Source organism: Dreissena polymorpha, chromosome 3 (assembly GCF_020536995.1).
Source record: "Dreissena polymorpha isolate Duluth1 chromosome 3, UMN_Dpol_1.0, whole genome shotgun sequence".
NCBI classification, from domain to species: domain Eukaryota; kingdom Metazoa; phylum Mollusca; class Bivalvia; order Myida; family Dreissenidae; genus Dreissena; species Dreissena polymorpha.
In genome coordinates this window covers 117,909,107-117,930,798 of record NC_068357.1, presented here as the reverse complement: position 1 = coordinate 117,930,798, position 21,692 = coordinate 117,909,107, and the positions used below count along the sequence as shown (strand labels likewise).

Sequence of the window (21,692 nt, the reverse complement as noted above, 5' to 3'; positions counted from 1 at the left end):
TCAAGTGCAGGTCGGTGTTTTGATTGCCGACGCGATTTGCACCTATCATAATTTTGACACAAAGTATCTGTCTTTGTTAGGCAATTAACGGGATTTATGACCGGTATACTGTCATCACCATAGCGACGCATTATCGCGCCTACCGGAATAAACATTATGACACGAGGAACAACTTTTTTTACAATGTTTGAAGCAATTTTCACGAAAACAAAGACTTTGAAATTACTCAATTTTTTTTTATTTTTTCTTCCGAATATTCGATTCGGAAAACAGTATCCGAATATTCGGTCCGGGACCGAATATTCGGATATTCGGATATTCGTTGACATCCCTAGTATAAACCCATTCATGCCTAGCGTCCTGAAAAAAAGGACATTGCAAACAGCGTAGACCCAGATGAGACGCCGCATAATGCGGCGTCTCATCTGGGTCTGCGCTGTTTGCTTAAAGAAATTTCTGTAAGAAATATTCTAAATATAGAAATAAGTATACCAGACACCCCTAATTGTGGAAATAAATTGATCCAATTTAGAAAGATGGGAGAGTCCACTGGGCATTAATGGGTTAATCATCTCATATACACAGGAGCACACTCACAGCCTTATCTTCTATCACAATGCCAAGTGATCTAAATGATCCGCATTTTATTATATAAGACTTGAAACATCCTCGCGCTATTTTAGTCTTGGTTTCTTTGTTTAAACGATCGCTTAGCTTAGGATAAAGATAGGTTAATTTACATGTATATCGTATGATGGACAATTTTAATATCAATATTTCCTAGCTCGAGGATGAAATGACAAATTGATGTACTCACCGTTAAATAATTGATGCATTGTCTTTTGATTAGACAACAGGTATGCATATTACTTGGATGAGCAAGCAAAGAGTGATTGAATATTTTACATTTCAACGCAGTATACATGCATATTACTTGGATGAATATTTTCAATTGCCTACCTGTCAACTAATTACTATTTAAGTTGAGTGAAATCATGCACTTGGAAACACTTGCAACTAGGTTTTTAGAGAAGCCAGTACACACTATACAAGCAGGGATGTAGTTACATAATTTCTAATTATCAAGGGCGAAGCCCGTGGACGGTTTCGCTAGCATGTTGTTGAGTAAAATATAACTGGACTTTGGAAAGTATGTTTGTTAAGATTTAAGGAGCAAAATAAATATCAATGAAAACTTTGTCTATATCTATGCATCTTTGTTCAATTGAATAACGCAACATAGTGTTTAATATGTTCTTGGTTTCAAGCGAATTTCTCTATTTTATTTATCTGCATGTACACACCATTTATATAACAACTTTCCAGCACTTTTGTGAAGATGCTGTCTCGGTTTTTGTTAATTATAATGGCCATCGTCTTTATTAAAGCATTTTCTCTCGAGTCGAATGTAATCCTTATTTCGAGATGGGTGATTTGAATAGTTATTTAACCCTTTCAGTGCGGGAACCGAATTTTAAAGGCCTTTGCAAACAGTTTGGATCCAGATGAGACGCCACAGAACGTGGCGTCTCATCAGGATCCAAACTGTTTGCTATTCTGATAGTATTCTTTGAAAAAAATCGAAGAAAATGCTAATTTTAGAAATTCAGCAGACGACATTTTTGCAGACGACAAATTTCCCAGCATGCAAAGGGTTAAGTATTTGATGGTATTGCTTATTATTACCTCCTTGTTGCTTCTTGTTCAGTCACATGGACTTCATTCGACTCTGTATTTTACTTGAATATCTATTCAAAGGATCCAACACAACACAAGGCAATTGAGTAACATGTCAGTTTGTATTAATCAGATGCAACGTTTATACATAGTTTTCCATCAATATGTCAGTCCTGGATTTAATTATATTAAGAATGGAAAAAAATGCTTTTCCATTTGGGGGTCGCTACTTCGGTTTGACCATTTATACGTTAGTTAAATCGAATATACCATGTAAACAATTCTAAATACGTAAATGAAGGAATTGTTATGTAAAACAAACTTAGAACTAGTTTTATTCCTTAATATTATATCTAATTTGCAAATCGACATAATAAGCCTACAGATTTTCCCCGTGATTTCAAACAATTTTGTCATTACATACTTCTGCCGATCGAAATGTTTATTACGAGTGACGCGGGTTGGTAGATGTTTGGTTCCTTGTTTACATTGCGCACTACCGTGGACGTGAAACGAAACACATTGGGACAACAACTAAAAGCATTCAAGAAAGTTCAAGAACACACAACTAAGCAGACATCCTTTTAATGAAAACAGCACAACAACTAAAACACAAAAATGATAAATTATTTATTTGAGATTATTGCTCAGAATTTGTGAAAGTACATACACACATCATAAAGCTAAACATGAGAAAAGCCAGCACTAATTCAATACACGTAGGGGGACATTTCAAGATGCTTTTTTTAAGTCACGTTTAAAAAAAAAGATTATTGGAAAAGAGGAGATGGTTGTAGAACTTGATTTTTTTATTCTGCTTGGTATACGCAATATTTTTATTTCGGGTGAAAAATCCAATATTTAATATATTTTACTATGTATAATAATGCCTTACATAGACTTTATTTGTTGTTGCAGCCCGTTAACCTCATTCGCCAATTATATTAGGATTTCCTGATTATATATATATATATTTAATCATATAATATAACTGAAAAAAATCCACGTGGTTTTAATCGTACGATCATAGCAAAAAATATCGCAAAAGGGCGATTTCCGTCGTCCGATAAGACAATTTTGTCAAATGTATGGTTTCTCGAATGAAGCAAGTGTTCCATATGTTTAACGCATAATTTATTAACGACTTTAGTCCGTTTCCATATGCGAGATGCGGTCGTTGTATTGGTTTTGGGATGAAAGGACCCACGATTTTCACGACACATCGACGCAATATTCATGTCAGAGGTTCGCAAATCGGCTAAGACAACGGCTAATGACGCATGGCACAAATGATGATAATTTTTCTTTTATACCTAATGATAAAATATGACATTTCTGCAGTGAAATAATAGCAGTGAAAATCAACAAATTGTTATTTTCAACGGTAAAAATTAAGATTATCATATCAAGATTTACTTGCTTTTGTCGGTTGACAGTTTGTAAAAATAGTTAAAACCAGTTAAAAAATTATGTCTGTTGCTAATCCACAGTTTTAAACACTAAATTAATCAGTTGACAGCTCGTAAAAATGGCGAACTGTATGAATAAAAATATGTCAAAGTTTGCGTATTCCTACGACATCACGGACATGTACTGTTCAGTAAATGTTGAGACACTAGCAGTATTGTATGCTTAACTTTGTTTGCTTATTTTAGCAAGAGCAATAAAATGTTAAAACCTTTCAGCTTTGTTTACTCGTAAACCATCAAATATTGGACTATTTCTTTCGGCGAAGGATGATGCAAACACTAATAACGTCATTTTGTGTATTGACATGTATTGATGCACGCCACGAGAGAAAGGGTAACTATTCAGCGAAAGGGAAACAGCTGATAACTATTTTCTTGAAAAAGGGGCATACAAGAAACAGAAAATGTGTTCATGTTAGTGTAGGATCGTTTGTTATTTCACTCGTGATCATAGAAAAATAATATTTTCACTCGTGGCTCCGCCACTCGTAAAAATATATTTTATATAATTACTCGTGAAATAACAAACGATCTTACACTGACACGAACAGATATCATCTATATCATTATGAACATATTTATTTTTGCATTTAACCCATTTATGCCCAGTGGACTCTCCCATCCTTCTAAATTGGATCAATAATTTCCAAAATTAAGGATGTCTAGTAAATTTATTTCTATATTTAGAACAATTCTTACAGAAATTCCTTTAAGCAAACAGCGCAGACCCAGATGAGACGCTAGGCATGAATGGGTAAAGGACAGCAATTTATTGTTAGTTAATGAAATATTTTACAGCGACACATATATAGTTTTCTCTATGATAATGAAAAAATAGCAACCTGTCAATATCCGTATGAACTCTTAGGATCCTTTGAAAAATACGATTAGCAGATTCTTATCCATGCCAAAATATTGCCTTTGTTATTATGCCGCTGGAATGGATTATTACGAAATATAAGTATTCCTTAACTTTGATCGTGTATTGAGACGATATTTAAGTGAAAAGAAATTACCGGTGGTACCAAAGACTTCCAGGAAAAGGTCATCGTGTCCATAAAGGTCAATAACAAAAGAGGGCAAATCCGACAGCATGCATTCCCGCGTCGTTTCGCGATAACTTGCACTTCTACATGACCGATCTCTAGCACATTCAACGGAACATCCAATCTTAGACAGGGTAGTAAGAGTCCGATTGTACGCAGTTAAAGCCTTCGATTTTGAGCGGTAGAATTTGTTTTGAAAGCTCGTACACTCGGGAGCAAATTTCAGAATTATAATTATCAACAGTACACGACCAAAGCAGATGGCCATGTTGGAACAGCACTATATCCAATTATGACCGAGCCACTCCGTGTGCAACAGCGCTCGCATGTGTACCGCACGCCTTTGAATAAATAATCACGCCTACTCCGTCAGAAAGTAAGCGAATAGTGTGCGTTTCAATTATGTCAATAATTAGATCCTACTCCTGTAGGTTCACGAATGGCTGAACAAATTGTCAATCAAAGTCTGGTGTAAGATCAAATATACACAAACAGGTCGTAACTACGTACGTGGTATATGCTTCTTTCTAGAAAACATTTTTGTATAATTAAGTATAATCAATTACTCAAACGTATGTTTTTCTTTGCCGATGCTTAAGCTGTTGCGCATTTACAATATAGGCATTATGCTTGTCGTTCTAAGAATCGAATGAAATCAATGTGTTTATCTCGTGGTAGAATCATGCTTATTCCTTCCAGTTGGCATGTCTAGCATTATGACCTTGTTATTTTATTATTTTTCTGTATGCTGTCGCTGAAACTTATCAGTATTAGAGGCATATTGCGGTCATTAATAATATATTTTCGTAAATGGATCTTTGTATCACTTATTATAAGTTGCTGCTGGAAAATAAATGTTTAACGTTTCGATTTGCTGGTAGTATACTATGCATTTACGCATAGTTATGCGATTTGCAACACAGTAAATTTGTGCATTGCCCTTAAAAAACGTGTTGACAAAAAACATCAACAGCATTTTGGGAGTTTGCTCCAATTCAATCAACTGAAGCTTCAACATCACACGGATGACTATGCCACCGTGTTCCCTAAATAGAAACCGGAGAACTTAGACATCAAGTAAAACATTATAATGATTGTGAGGTATGTCCTTGAAGTGTTTGTCAACATTGTTTCTTCCCTCTGTCACAATCGCTGTAATGCTTCAGTCACAAATAATCCGGTCGCCGGCCGATGTGTCCGATCTCCAGGGCGTATATTCATATAAATGTACGGTCTTTAGTACCAACATCTTGAAACTGCGTTGGTAAGTTTGTTTGAGGTTCTGCAATTTTGACACGCGAAAGGACATTGTCCAGAGACACGTGAACCATAGTAGTAGTTTTATTTAATTGCGTCAGATTTTGTATTTGAACTTTGAACACTTAATGAATATTATTACAAACACACCTTTGACGAAGAATCCGCAAGCGAATTCTGTTTAAACAAATAATATCATATTATTTTAACAAATTTAAGATTTACTTTTCGTGAATTGAGTTTTCGCACAATAAATAAAAAAATGTTGATGGCGGAAATGATAATTTTCTAAAAATAGCGACTAAAACGACCGCAGTCGACTGACCACACAGTCATGCGACCACAGTCGCGGCAAATTCCTCCGTGAACGCGACAATTTGTCAGTTGGCGGCCGACAGCAGTCGGTCGACCGCACAGTCGCGCGACTACAGTCGTGTTTTGTAGTTTTTTATTAAACCGGACCCAGGCGTCTTGAAGCCTGGACACGTCAGAGCCGTCCGCCGAGTGACAAAGTTTAATACCGCAGTCACAGATCATCGTCGAATTAGCGAACGATGTATTTGTCCGCTCATGGCTAAGTTCTTAAGAATTTACTTTTTTAAATTTATTTAAATTATTTTTTTATGTAGGGTGGATGTTAAGCAATTAAAAAGTAAAACATGTTAAGGCTATGATTTTTTTAAGATTGCGAATACTTGTTTGTTAGCAATGTTGAAATGTAACGATTGGATTTTCATCCAATACGAACATTTCATTTTATTACTTCATCATGGTATGCTTATCAGTCGAATATATAATTTTAGTGGTGAAATACATTTCGATTTTCGTGAAAAAATAACATTGTTCATTCCAGTAAAAAAATGATCATTTCGGTCTATATGTATCTAAGTTTTGCTGATAAGTGAAAATGCGAGCAGAATATCCAGAAATATGCGTTAAGCATGCATGCCTTTAAGTATTGACATCTCTCTTATGTAGGAAGCAACACATTGAAAATGTCTTTTTTTAATGCAAATATAAATAACATCTAATTGCAAATACAGATCAAAAAAGCTGCCTTTAAAGGTAGCACAGCTGTAATGATTTCCCGCGATATCTTTGAAGATTGAAGAGCCTTTATACCTGTTTACTTATGGATATCTAATTTAAGCAGGTATTAATGTTAAGTTGTCGTGGTCGAGTGGTTAAGATGATAGACTGTAAATCTTTTGGGATCTTCCATCGCAGGTTCAAATCCTGCCGACAACGCATACATTTTGCGACGCGTTTTACTAGTATTTCGTTTCTAACGTAATTTTATTTAATATAGCATATAAGCTATGTTTATTGTTCAATAGTAGTCCGGTTTTCCAGCAATAACACAACAATTGAAATAACTATAAATCAAGCTTTGCATCGAAGTACAAAATGTTCATATGTTCACTAGCGCCTTGCGCTCGCGAAAATATTGCAATTTTCTCACTCCTCATTGAAATAAATGTTTCATATTTACTACAAATACAAATATCCTCTATTTATCTAGCATGACGAAACTTCTTTGTTATATGTGTTATTAATAGAAGCTTTTGTCATAGTAGATAGAAGTACATATATATTGGCTTAAATTGTGAAAATTGTGGTACTTCAGCGTCTGTCGATATAGCCTCTTCAATTGCAGTGGACTCTCCCATCCTTCTAAATTGGATCAATTTATTTCCAAAATTAGGGGTGTCAAGTATATTTATTTCTATATTATGAATATTCCATAAAGAAATTCATTGAAGCAAACAGCGCAGACCCAGATGAGACGCCGCATTATGCGGCGTCTCATCTGGGTCTACGCTGTTTGCAATGTCCTTTTTTCAGGACGCTAGGCATAAATGGGTTAATTATTCTGGGTAGCTTAATAATACTTCGTTCATTCATACTCATTAGTTAAACATGAAATATATTGCAATTTTTATGCACATTCTTCAATTTTTTAAAATAAAATTAACAATTAAATTATGGCTAAATTGGGTGATGTACTGCTGAAAATACGAATCATTCATGTTGCATTTTTATTGTTGTTTCAAAAAGTAAACGGTAAATCTGTATATTTTTTTGGTATATTTGCTGTATATAGTGTATCTATAAAAACTAAGTTTAAAATGTTACTTAAATGATACTATTTGTAATGTTATGACACTTTGTTTTAAACCAACCCAATTTCTACTTGGCTTAAACCACTTATATTTCATGGCGCTCTTCCATAGATTACACTTTATACAAAAAAATATATGTCTGTAAAAGAATACTTAATTTATATTGTTTAAACTTTAAACGCCTTTACTGCATCTGTACACACCAACTGCATGCCCATATTTGGAACTCTGGATGAATAATGGAACTTTCATGTATCCCAGGGTTGCAAATAAATTGAACAAAATACGAGCGTGGGATTTGTTATGAAAAAATAAGTATATTTTGTTAAAGCATGGAAAGCCTACCTATAAATGTGCATGTAGTTCAGTGAAATGATGCTGATTAAGAAAATAATACATTAAATTATATTTGAAAAGGTGCCCATTACAGATGCGCTACCTTAATTTGTTCCAAAGAATACATTTATTTCCAATATGTATGCATCAGGGCATAATAGCCCACATAGCGGTTTTAATAGCTACTGAACAAGTTGGTTCGACAGATATTCAATTGGAAACTGAATGATCTTCCCCACGGGCTCGAAACGTTGTTTCAAAACTTTTTTTTGTGAAATGAAGCTTTACTGAACGGGTTCTAACTACTACGCATGAATATATATAAATTCATTAGTGGAAAACAGTCAATAAGCCATTATTCAGCCACGAATGGTGGCAACATAATGTCATTCCCGTAAGATGTCGTTTATCTGTCAAGGATTTGGAATCATCCATCTCGATGTTATAAAGGAGTTGAGTACGCAAGGTTCAGCACGTACACATAGGTAAGTACAATCATGCCCAATAACTCATACGTATGGAAAAATACGTATGGGAAATTACAAATGTGTTTTAGACGTGTTTAACCCTGAATTCCAGTGGTTGCCGATAAACACAAAAGAGAAGTCACTGTTGCAATATCTACATAGCAGGAAAAGAGGGGCTGCGTATACATACATTTGGGATGTAACTACTTATGGACGTATTTATAATCGAACATATGTACAACATGAGCAGTGATTGGTATCTATTCTTTGTTTGGATCAAATTTAGTTTTACATAAATATGTTCTAACAGGGTTACACCTATATTTCAAAACTTGCAAATCAGGTGACCTCTTGGAAATTCTGGGTCACTATTTCAAAATAGGAGGGGATTTTCAGTTTTACTATAAAAGCGTAATTAAAAGGAGTGCGACATTTACCAATGATATCGTGACATAGGCTGTATTTTATTTTGTAGCGACACAAAGCGCGTTAGTATATTATTCACCGTTCTTTTCAAAGCCAACAAACCTGTTACATAACTATAATCTTGGTAGGATGGGTGACTTATATTAGTTCAATATGCATGCAATTTAATGTAATTCACCGTAGCGACGAACATATCGTCTGTTAAACAAACACGATTGTATTAATCCGTTCGTATTTGCTCGGTTAGTGTAATGGTAGGACTGTAATCCAATTAAAATCACAATCTTATGAAATATTTGTAATATTTAAATCTTCACTTTAACTTATTTAATAATTTTGATTAATCATAATTAATAAAATTTGAATTAATTTCAATTAACACAATTTTAAAATAACTAGTGCATATTGTTTAAAATAACTATTGCATATTGTTTAGAATAACTATTGTACATTGTTAGAAATACTTAAGGAATTGTGCAGTTCATATCACGCATTAAGCCCAGTTTTCACAAAACCACACCGGAATACTTTTTTGTGCCAGGTGAGCTACAAACTCTATCATATTGATGTACTATAAGAAAACAGCTTACTAAGCTAACAAAGAATAGCACATTCCAATCTAAATTGTTTACAAAATCAAGAACGCAAACGTAAGCAGTAGAAACTTCTAGAAAGTTCCATGACCAAGGGTTAACAACTTTGACCCGAACAAATATAAAAAAGTAGGTGAATCAATGTACTGCGTGAGACCACGTAGGATCACGTGAGTAACGTATTTGGGAAAGTCTGATCAAATTTCAGCAGCCACCGAAAAAATATTTAAGGAAACCTGTGCGCGACTGAAGCACAGTGTTTTCTGGATATTACAGGTGAGCTGTTGCTACTTATTTATTTTCATTCAAATTATTGTTTGCTGCAAATAAATATATTCATACTTAAATTATTGTTTACTACTTTAATTTGTTTCAGCTACATTCAATGTAGAGTATTTAGGAAAGTTGTTTGACTGCACAATATCCAAATAAATATATATTGTGTATTTATGATAATTGCTATTTTATAAGTATCATATTAGTAAAACAAATAGTACTGTCTTCTCATAAATAAATAATTTCTTTATTTTATGATTTAACAAAATAATGTTAATGCCTGAAAACTGTTAGTGAAATTGAACAATATTCTGTGTGATTTATTAATATATATTATGAATCAATATCGTTGCATATGTACGTATATATCATACATGATATTTATGCATGCAAATATTTATCTTGTTTAATAAATTAACACAGTGTTTTCTGGATATTACAGAGAATAAAATGGGCTGTTTACACTGTCGACTTCTTTGATTATTTACATCTATTATGGATCATAGAATATTAGCGCTTAACGCTAATTTGCATAAATTGAAGAATGGTAGCATTTAATGCTAATTGAAAATGAAACACTACAAATACAACATTCACTAAGACCGTAATGGACAGAATAATTAATTATTAAGAACTAAATAATGTATCGTACGTAAATGAAGATCCCGTTACCAATTACATTAAATGGAAATAATGAAAACTTCAAGGAACATTGAAATAACAAGTAAAAGCACGTACGATATCTGGTGGAGAATAGGTTCTAAAGTTTAATTCCTTTACAATTACATTTTCCACAACAAAAATCGTCAGAAATGTTTCAAGATGTCTCACTACAATTTACGTTCTCGCCTATCAGCCACTCTACCGCCACAATTGACGCCGCCAACATCCCCACCTGACGATACGACAGTTCCGGAGCAACCATTTCAACCATCAACTACCATATCAAAACAAGAAACTCCAAAATCATCAAGTGAGTCAAAACCTTATTTACAAACTCCCGAAGATTTTGTTGCAAGTGAAAAACGTCGTAAAAAACAATTACGTTCAGATTTTCATAAACAATTAAATTCTATCAAAACAATCAGAAGAGTAACAATACATGACAGCCCATTTCAAAGTCACCCATTACAATCCGATGCATCAGACACCGAAGAAACCCAAGAAACAACACTCCAGCCATTAACGCAGGACCCGCCGAAGGAATCGCTGCTCGAGCCATTATCCAATTTCCGGTACGACCCAGTACCACCGCCATATGGTAATTTTCAGTGCCTTCCCGACGAACGACTACAGGATCCAATTTCCAGTGTTATTTCGCAGAGACCTAACTTTTTCTTAAATACCCCATCGCCTAGTGTTAATAGTGCTAATTTTCCATCGCAAAGTGCTAATAGTGACAATATTAACTTACGTAGGCAGACGCCTTCCGCACCTGGCCACTCTCCAGCAGACGGGGAACGACCGGCGAGAAACTTCCATACCGCACAGACTTCGGACCCAAGAGGTACAATGTTTAAGCCAAACATAATTAAGTTAGCATGCTTTACAGGCAGAGACTATGATAGTTTACCAGCGTTTCTGGCAAGATTTCAGAAATTTTGTAGCATGAATAACATTGATAGGGGTGAATACGCTAATGTTCTTCCATTTTACCTGTCCGACAATGCAGAGAATTTTTACAATAATCTGACCGAAGATATTAAATCTAATTATCAAGAACTCACCAAAGCGCTTGCTAAACGATTTCAGACTAAAGAATTAGATTATCAACTAATTGCTATTAAACAAAGAGAAAATGAATCATGTGATGATTATATCTCGAGAGCATTAAAAATGTCTACTGATGTACAAGGCTTAGAAGAAAAAGTTCTCGTAAGCTTGCTTGTCAATGGATTAAGAGACAGTATTAAGAAAGATGTTATTTTAAGACAGCCAGAATCTTTGTCAGGACTGGCCAAATACTGTAAACTCTGTGACATGACCACGTCATTTTCAGTCAATGCTATTGACACAAAATTTCAAACGTTATTGGAAGAGATTAAAACCTTAAAAGCGGACATCAAAATTAAGGAAATTAATGCTTTACAGTCAACCCCAATGCCAAATATACCGGTAGAAAATTCTTACGCTCAACAACATATGTTTCCCAATCAAATGCCATCTGTTCCTTACAGCCGTTATCAACAATTTCAACCACGACAAAACCAAAATTATAGGATGTCAGTACCGTTAGACTATCAAAGACCGCGAATAGTCGATAGATCCGTATCTAACCCACGTTTACAAGTAAACAGACAAAATGCACAAAACCGAATTTGCCCCAAATGCGGATACGATTCTTGTAGGGGGGGGTAGAAACTGTTTTGCATTCAATAAACGATTCAACAATTGCCAACAATTCAATCAATTTCAATCAATGTGTTTTCGAACTAAAAAATGATGGAAAAGACAGAGCAGTAGGTACCATTTTAATAACGCAAATTATTCAAAATTCCAAGTAAAACATGAACAAATTAATAAAAAGGGTTTACTTAACAAAAGTACGCAAACAACTCAAAATAAACAAAAACAAAGTATTAAATCTAAACGTAAAATATTAGCTTTAAAGGTAGTATCCGCATTTTCTCATAATTCTTTACCAGGAACAATTGCAGATGTCCCAACAGACATTCTTTTGGATTCGGGCAGTAGTATGTCTGTAATCAGCAAATCATTCTTCGCCTCCACAAACATTTCGCTAAGCGAATGCCTACCGTCTAATCACCATGTCAAGACCGCCATTTCTGATAATTCGTACAATGTAGAAGGGGTCATTAACCTCCCAATGCTAATTGGCAACACGCGCTTTAAGCACCGGTTTTACATAGTACAAGGCTTAACGAATAATGCAATACTAGGAGTAGACTTCTTTTCGCAATACGAGGCAAAATTAAATTTTGAGACTAATACTCTTGAAATAAATAAAGATAATATTACATGCAAAACCAATTTTATAACAAATGAAATTCACTGTATTCAAGCTAATAAAAAGATAAGACTTAAAGCTCATTCATTTCAGAAAATACCTGTTCAATTAAAAGAATGTTTTTTGAATAAAGATTTACATATTATGGATGAAACAAATATCATGGAACTTGATTTATGTATTACAGACAACAAAAATAAAACTATACAATTCCCAATTTACAATAACTCGGATACAGAAAAATGATAAATATGATATTTTAGCTTCAATACATATTTTAAATGAAAACGAAATATATGACATTAATAATTTAGATAAATGTAACGAAAGTGGAAACGTTAAGACGACAACCGAAAAAGAACAAATATTACATAATAAAATAGGAAAAGAATTTGCGAATAATCAGCAACTGTTCGATCTCTTAAAGCAATATCAAGATATTTTTAGCGATTCAGAAACAGATGTCGGCAATGTTAAAAATTTTGAGTGTTCCATTGAATTGATACCGAACGCTATACCTATACGTTCAAGACCATATCCGGTAAACCCCAAAACGAGACAAATCATTGAAGATGAATTACAGAAAATGCTAGATAAAAATATAATTTCACATTCAACTTCAATTTGGAGTAGTCCTATTGTATTAGTTAAAAAACATACACATTCAGATGATATTTCACCAGAAGACCAACAAGAAAATAAACAATTATATAGGTTATGCATTTATTACCGACTGTTAAATAAAATTTCGAAGAAAATGTATTATCAAATGCCTACAATTGTAGATGTTCAAAATATGATCGCAGAGAAAAAGCCAACTATCTTTACTAAAATAGACATAAAACAAGCATTTCTTAATCTACCCATGGCCGAAAATTCTAAAAAGTATACTGCATTTAATTCACCAACAGGACGATGTTTTCAATTTAACGTTCTTCCTTATGGCTTATGTAATTCTCCTTTTTATTGGTCATTATATCTTTCAAAATTATTAGGAGAATTCAATTTCAAAAACCTTTTATTTTTTCTGGATGACTGTATACTTATGAGTGACAATATTGAAACCCACATCAAAGAACTTTCTCAATTTTTACATAAACTAAAAGAAGCTGGTTTAGTAATAAATCTTAAAAAGAGTCATTTCGCACAAAAACGAATTACATTTCTAGGCACAGTATTTGAAGGAAACACTATTCAAATGGACCCTGACAAATTGAAAATAATTAACGAATTCCAAATTCCTAATAATCAAAAGGGATTAAAGAGTTTTTTAGGCATGACAAATTTCTTAAAACGGTTTATAAAAGACTACTCACACATTGTCGCCCCGTTAAATAGATTACTTAAGAAAGATACCATATTCAAATGGACCGAGGAACATGACAAAAGTTTTAATTATTTAAAACGGGCATTACTGGCAAAACCAATTTTACGATTACCAGATTTTAATCAAGAATTCACTATTTATACAGATGCTAGTACCTCCGCAGTAGGATTCATTTTATGTCAGGAAGATTCTCCAAAACGTCATCATGTTATTTTATATGGGGGTCGTGCTTTAAAAGATAACGAAAAACGTTACAGTAGTTGTGAACTGGAATTATTAGCAATCATTTACGCTTTGAAAGAATGTAGAGTCTATATATCAAATATACATGTCAAAATTATAACAGACAGTAAAGCTTTAACATTTTGCATACAGCAAAACACTCAAATAACAGACTATACAGATGGGCTTTAGAACTAGAAAATTATGATCATGAAATCATTTATAAAACTGGCAAGACAAATCCGAGCGATTACCTTAGTAGAATTAACTATTCCAAATCAGACATTCACGTTAAATCCCAGGAAAACATACATACACTTTCCAATGATAACGCACCTTTTACACCTCCACAAACCTTGGCACCAATACAAGTAACGCAAAATAATCATTGTTCCCAGGTTAACATTCTCACAAGAAAAATGCGAAAACAAACAATCAACACAACACCCACCAATCATCAACCAATTATCTCTGCTGACAATCAACTTAGCACCATTCCACCTGACAACAGTGTTATCTCAGATAATGGTTCACAACCCCAGACAGTCAATGACCGCAAACAACAACACGCACACTTAACAACTAATCAACTAGACACTATAAACTTACAAGCTACATCAAAAGACTTCGGCGACATTTATGCATTTTTAAAGAACGGTCATTTACCTGATGAAAAGACTTAGCAAAACGAATTCCATATATAAGCACCCAATACGAAATAGTTGACAATGTTCTATTCCATTTTTACGAACCAAGATCTAAGAAACATCAAACTGGAAAAACTTTAATTAAACAATTAGCTTTGCCTGAGTCATTGAGAAATCAAATACTTGATAGTTTTCATGATTTAAACGGACACTTTGGATTAGACCGCACATATGCGACCCTCAATTTTTTTTATTACTTTCCAAAAATGTATCAAGCAGTTAAAGATTATGTTCAATCTTGTAAAAACTGTCAAATATTTAAAAGAGATCACAATTATAAACCATATCCATTACAAGAACCTTTTATTGCAAGCGCACCATTTGATATGTTACACATCGACATTGTTACGGTAGCAAAACAGAGCAAAGAATATAAATATGTTTTAAGCGTTATATGCGCATTTTCAAAATTTGCACTATTTATACCATTAAAAACGCAAAACACTATTGAAATCGCAGAGCAACTTTATCATAAAGTATTTGCAATATTTGGACCGCCCAAACGTATCACATCTGACCGAGGCCAACACTTCTTAAGTGGTATAATGGATGTTCTTTATAAATTCTTTCAAATAAAGAGGCATCGAACTTCATCTTATCACCCAATGAGTAACGGAATGGTAGAACGGGTACACTCTTCATTACTCTCAATACTACGTTCATCGTTAAAAGACGAAAGCGATTGGCCTGATAAGCTTTCCAGTGTCCAATTAGCCTACAATTCAACAGTATGTCCGAAAACGACACAATACTCTCCGTACTACATTCTTTTTGGCCGACATATGAATAAACCCATCACTTCCGAATTATTTCCACCAATTAATACCAACCCTTCAATAAACACTTATGTTGAGGAATTGAAACAAAGATTTAAACTTATATGGAATATCACACAAGAAAACATAAATAATTCACGTGACGTTATGCGTAAGTTTTACAATCGCAAAACTGCAATACGTCCATTTAAATTAGGAGATCTTGTTTTTATTAAGCAAGAAAAAGTACCTTTAAATAAATCCAGAAAATTGATTCGAAAATTTTCAGAGCAACCCTATTATATAACCAAAATATTACAAAATGGCACATATATTTTGAGAGAACGATATTCAAACAAAGAATTAAAAGTTCCGGTTAATATCAACAGATTAAGAAGATACCATGATGAGAAGGATTTACGTGATTTATCTCAAACATTTAAATTCCATGAAAACGAAACTAATGATAATACAGAAAATCAAAACAATCCGCAAACCGTTACCGACAATACACAGCCAAATATAACGGCAACTGACAAACAAAATACAATAATTCAAAATAATATCCCACCAGAAAATTCAAACAAGAAATGGTACAAAGCTGACAAAATTTTAAAAACCAGAATTAAAGATAATCAAAGACAATATTTGATAAAATGGACAAACAAAAAGTATACGATCAGTTGGGCAAATGACGAAGATACATCAGAAGCACTTAAACAATTTTATATAAACAAATCTCTAAAGAAAAATCACAAAAGAAAACGGTAAAATGATAAACAAATAAACTCTTTTTTTTTCTTTTAGGCAAGATGTTGGTCACACGATTCATTATACTTTTCCTGTCACTTGTGGGAGCACACGGCGAACAATTGCTGATGAACCATGGCGTTAAGTTCTCAGATCCAAAAACAATTAACTTCGTGAATAATGAATGGACGCATACTTTTCGATTTGATATGCCGGACTATCATTTCACTAGCGACATTGGTAGAAATTATTCATTGTGTAGAGACACTTATTTCTACGAAAAAGGATGTACCATTAGCGTCGAATTCAACACTCTAAGGATTTTAATGGAACATGATATACAATCTTTGTTACACAAATTTCGTAGCATGATTCCTACAATCTCAGATAAACGGAAGACACGTGAGTCACAACCCTTACTTCCCTTTATAGGACAATTAGGTTCAACTCTTTTTGGCATTGCAACAACGTCACAACTTAATCGATTACGCGATCATGCAAATAAATCGGCACAAAGAGTTAATCTCTTAACAAACACATTTACGCACAAATTCGGCGAAATGTCATCATTTGCAACTAATGTTCATGAGGATATGAAATTATTCGATGAATTCGTTGCGAATGCTTCAGCAGTCAGACATAAAATTGTGGACGAAATGGAATCTATGTCAAATAAACATACAACTGCTGAAAAGTTAATACTAGATGTAAATGATAAAATGATCAAAATAAGGTCACAGTTTGATAGGCTAGCCATATGAATTGAATCACTGAGCAATCGTAAATTGTCGATTCATATAATAAACCCCGAACTTATGTCCCAAACGTTAACAGAAATAGCTTCGTCGTTAAAAATCAACTATCCGACTCATAAATTGATCAGCACTGAATTGGCATTCTACTACAATCATGCTGAATTTATTTATGGACGCAACACTAATTCAATATACATAATGGTACTGTTTCCACTGACAAACAGTTTGGATAACGAAATTTATGAATTAAATTTCTTTCCAATTCCTCTTGACAATGATATAAAAACAAAGATGCTAATGAATTCACATCAAAACCTAGGTATTTAATTTATAATGGAAAAAACCTATTATTTACATTCATTGACCAATCATTCTTAAGAGGCTGTTTGACAACAGGTTCAACAATTTTATGTAAACAGAATGTTATATTTGAAATCGATTTCAATACGAATTGTTTTGTAGAACTCTTGAAACACGGGGACAATGCAAAAACGAAAGATATATGTCAATATAAGATAGTAAGAAACGTCTTGAAACCAGAGCTGAGAATTTTAAATAGTTCTAAGGTACTTGCATACATGCAATCAAATTTAAAATTTGAATGTGTAAATCGTTCTAAAACAATAGATGATTGTAAGTACTGCATTATCGATGTACCATGTGCATGTAAACTAGTCTCAAAAAGTCAACGTATTGATGAGCAATTCACAAAATGTTTGACAAACGATACTACTGTCGACCAAATATATCCAATTAACTTACCGTTACTCCAACAATTCTTTAATAATACGGTTTTGGATAAATTGATGAAAAACATCTCGTACAATGATCCAATAAATGTATTATTACCGGTATTTAAAACTTTCGATCAAAACACACAGGATATATTAGCTCGGTCGCACAAATTAGAAATTGACATGCAAACCTTTGTGAAAAGAGCAAAGAAAAACCAAATTGTGTACCATAGCCTAACAGAAGCAATGCTTAACGGTGAAATCTCAATTGAATCAGGTTTATCCACTTTTGATATAATTTCAATCATAGGTATATTACTCACAATCGGAAACACGCTCATGTTGATATTTCTTTCACGAAAAATTCGCATTCTATTAACTGCAATTACACTAATAAAACCAACAGCGGCACAACATCTTAAATACGACAATCCCATCACGCTATCACCACTTCAGGAATTTACCAACAGTCTTAATGAGTCTCTGAAATATGAACATTTTCTTGTCTTTCTGGCCATGATTCACGTTCTCTTACTAATAACAATCCTTCGCAAATTGCAAATATTCAAACGACAACGTGGCACTCTTTTGATTTTACATATATCAAATGGTTTAAATTGTATTGATATCAACATCGTCAGTTCGGTGTCTTGTCGATCAGAATGGATCATTGACTTACCTGTCACACTGAACATAAACAGCATACGCTTTGGATTGTTTCCAAAACTGCTCATTAACACTACGGAAATTTCGTTTCGGAACGCTACAGGGGATATAATAATGGAAATACCATCTGCTCTGTCAATTAGCATTTATCAGTACATCAAACTTCGACAAATGCTCAACACAAACAATCACACTGAACTATTCTTGGTCCATAACGGAATTAAGGAACGTACTTAAACGAACTTCAACTTAAAAAAAAAAAAAAAAATGAAAAAAAAATGGAATAGCATTAGTTATCACTTTGTCATCATCATATTTGAATATGTTATAACTTTGATGTCAAATTTTGCATGGATTTCAACTCTGATGTCAATTATTCAATGTTAGATTTCTTTATTTTTCCATTTAACCATTATAAATACTTTGAAGATTATTGAAATGAATTAATTTAATCTTCATTATTAAATACTACATTTTACATGTTTTCTCATATTAGATGTCAATCGTTACATACTTTGATTTTATTCATTACATACATGCTTCATAAAAAAATAAAAAATAAAAATAAATAAATAAATAAATTATACTTTCGCTGTTCTCATTTCAGGCGCACACGACAATACATCATTCATATAAATATACTGTGTATTTCATAATTGTGTTCTTAAATTTGTATTTTCATTGATACTCTATTGTATATATAATATCATTTTATCGTTACATTTTTGGTTCCCTATTGTCAATTTTACATTTCATTATTTTCATAAAATGGATATTGTTATTAACATTTCATTTTTTATATTGTTCTCTAATTATTTCAAGTTATTATTTAAATACAATGGCAACTCTTCTAGTAATTTATACATTTCCCTCCCTTTAGATCACCATCAACTGCATCACATAAAATACTTTTTAAATACTTTTTCCAAACTAAGAAAAATCCATAGACGTACTAAAAAGTTACTATTTACCTACATGTTAAATAATTCTAACATTTCATTTTCAAGCTTAATGTTTGCTATAAACTACTTCGACATAAATATACTCTATTTTCAAATGCTCGACCATCTACTTTATGAAATCCACCCCCTAAATTTTCAAATCTGCCAAGCAATTATTTTAAGGTTCGGATCAAAATCCCAAATATCCATAATAGCCCACAAAAGATTTCTTCAATCAAAATTTCTACCTCCCTCGTTATATGATTTTTCCATTACAGACATCTTAAATGCAGATCTTAAACAAATCAATAAATTAATGACTCAACATTTTCGCTTTTACAAACAATCCCTTAAATGCCAATCGATCCCTATCGATTTTGACGACACATATTGTCGAGTTTGTCATGCTTCGCTGAAAAATTGTCGTCCAAAATTCAAAAAACTTAATACTCTTGCTTATTTATTATTAAGTCGAACCCCTTGTTGCCATACACCCTATCATATCTTCTGCTCCTATGACACTATACAAAACGGATTCAAAATTTGTAAATTATGTCTCCATGCTGTAAAATGTATCAACTGGGAATTATTTCATAATAAACCTTGATCCATGTACATGTATATGTATCTGTAAATAACACAGTATATGTTGGAACCCAAATGAACATACAAAAAAAAAAACAACAACATAAAAATGTATAACTAAATGTGACTATTAAAGTCGCCTATGCTAAACATTAACTTACAAACTTTTCAATTGTATAAATAACACTTGATAATTCTTTTGTTTTCCAACAAATACTAACATGTATATAGACTGCTTTGTCATTATTGTGCATTTTAATTACGTTGTACTTGATCTTTGTCTTATTGATGTTTCAAATAATGATTTTAGTATTGATTCTCTAATATAGTTTATTTGAAACCCTGTTTATATTTGTTGTTTTGTTATAGACACTTCAGGCGGAGTGTACATTTAGAGTTGTTGTATTTTCATTTACGATTAATGCATAGTGTGTTTACGAATTCTTTTTCTATTATCTATATATTACATCTATTTCGATTGTTGTTAAATTTGTTAGATTCATGTATGCATGCTTTAATATTATACAGTTAAATGTTCTGGGATTGTTTTAAACAGCAGTTAAATTTAAACAGCCCATATATTAGAATAGGAATTCTAATTAAAAAGAAGGAGGGGAAGATGTAATCCAATTAAAATCACAATCTTATAAAATATTTGTAATATTTAAATTTTCACTTTAACTTATTTAATAATTTTAATTAATCATAATTAATAAAGTTTTAATTAATTTCAATTAACAAAATTTTAAAATAACTATTGCATATTGTTTAAAATAACTAGTGCATATTGTTTAAAATAACTATTGCATATTGTTTAGAATAACTATTGTACATTGTTAGAAATACTTAAGGAATTGTGCAGTTCATATCACGCATTAAGCCCAGTTTTCACAAAACCACACCGGAATACTTTCTTGTGCCAGGTGAGCTACAAACTCTATCATATTGATACTCTATCATTGATGTACTATAAGAAAACAGCTTACTAAGCTAACAAAGAATAGCACATTCCAATCTAAATTGTTTACCAAATCAAGAACGCAAACGTAAGCAGTAGAAACTTCTAGAAAGTTCCATGACCAAGGGTTAACAACTTTGACCCGAACAAATATAAAAAAGTAGGTGAAACAATGTACTGCGTGAGACCACGTAGGATCACGTGAGTAACGTATTTGGGAAAGTCTGATCAAATTTCAGCAGCCACCGAAAAAATATTTAAGGAAACCTGTGCGCCACTGAAGCACAGTGTTTTCTGGATATTACAGGTGAGCTGTTGCTACTTATTTATTTTCAAACCTAAATTATTGTTTGCTGCAAATAAATATATTCATACTTAAATTATTGTTAACTACTTTAATTTGTTTCAGCTACATTCAATGTAGAGTATTTAGGAAAGTTGTTTGACTGCACAATATCCAAATAAATATATATTGTGTATTTATGATAATTGCTATTTTATAAGTATCATATTAGTAAAACAAATAGTACTGTCTTCTAATAAATAAATAATTTCTTTATTTTATGATTTAACAAAATAATGTTAATGCCTGAAAACTGTTAGTGAAATTGAACAATATTCTGTGTGATTTATTAATATATATTAAGAATCAAT

General features: G+C 32.7%; 1 non-coding gene across 1 annotated transcript; it reads left to right on the top strand.

Moving 5' to 3' along the window:
* The first annotated feature begins 6,615 nt into the window (after window positions 1-6,615).
* Trnay-gua (transfer RNA tyrosine (anticodon GUA)) lies at window positions 6,616-6,697 on the top strand. Its single transcript has one exon. It is a non-coding gene; the product is annotated as a tRNA-Tyr (tRNA).
* Window positions 6,698-21,692: the final 14,995 nt, after the last annotated feature.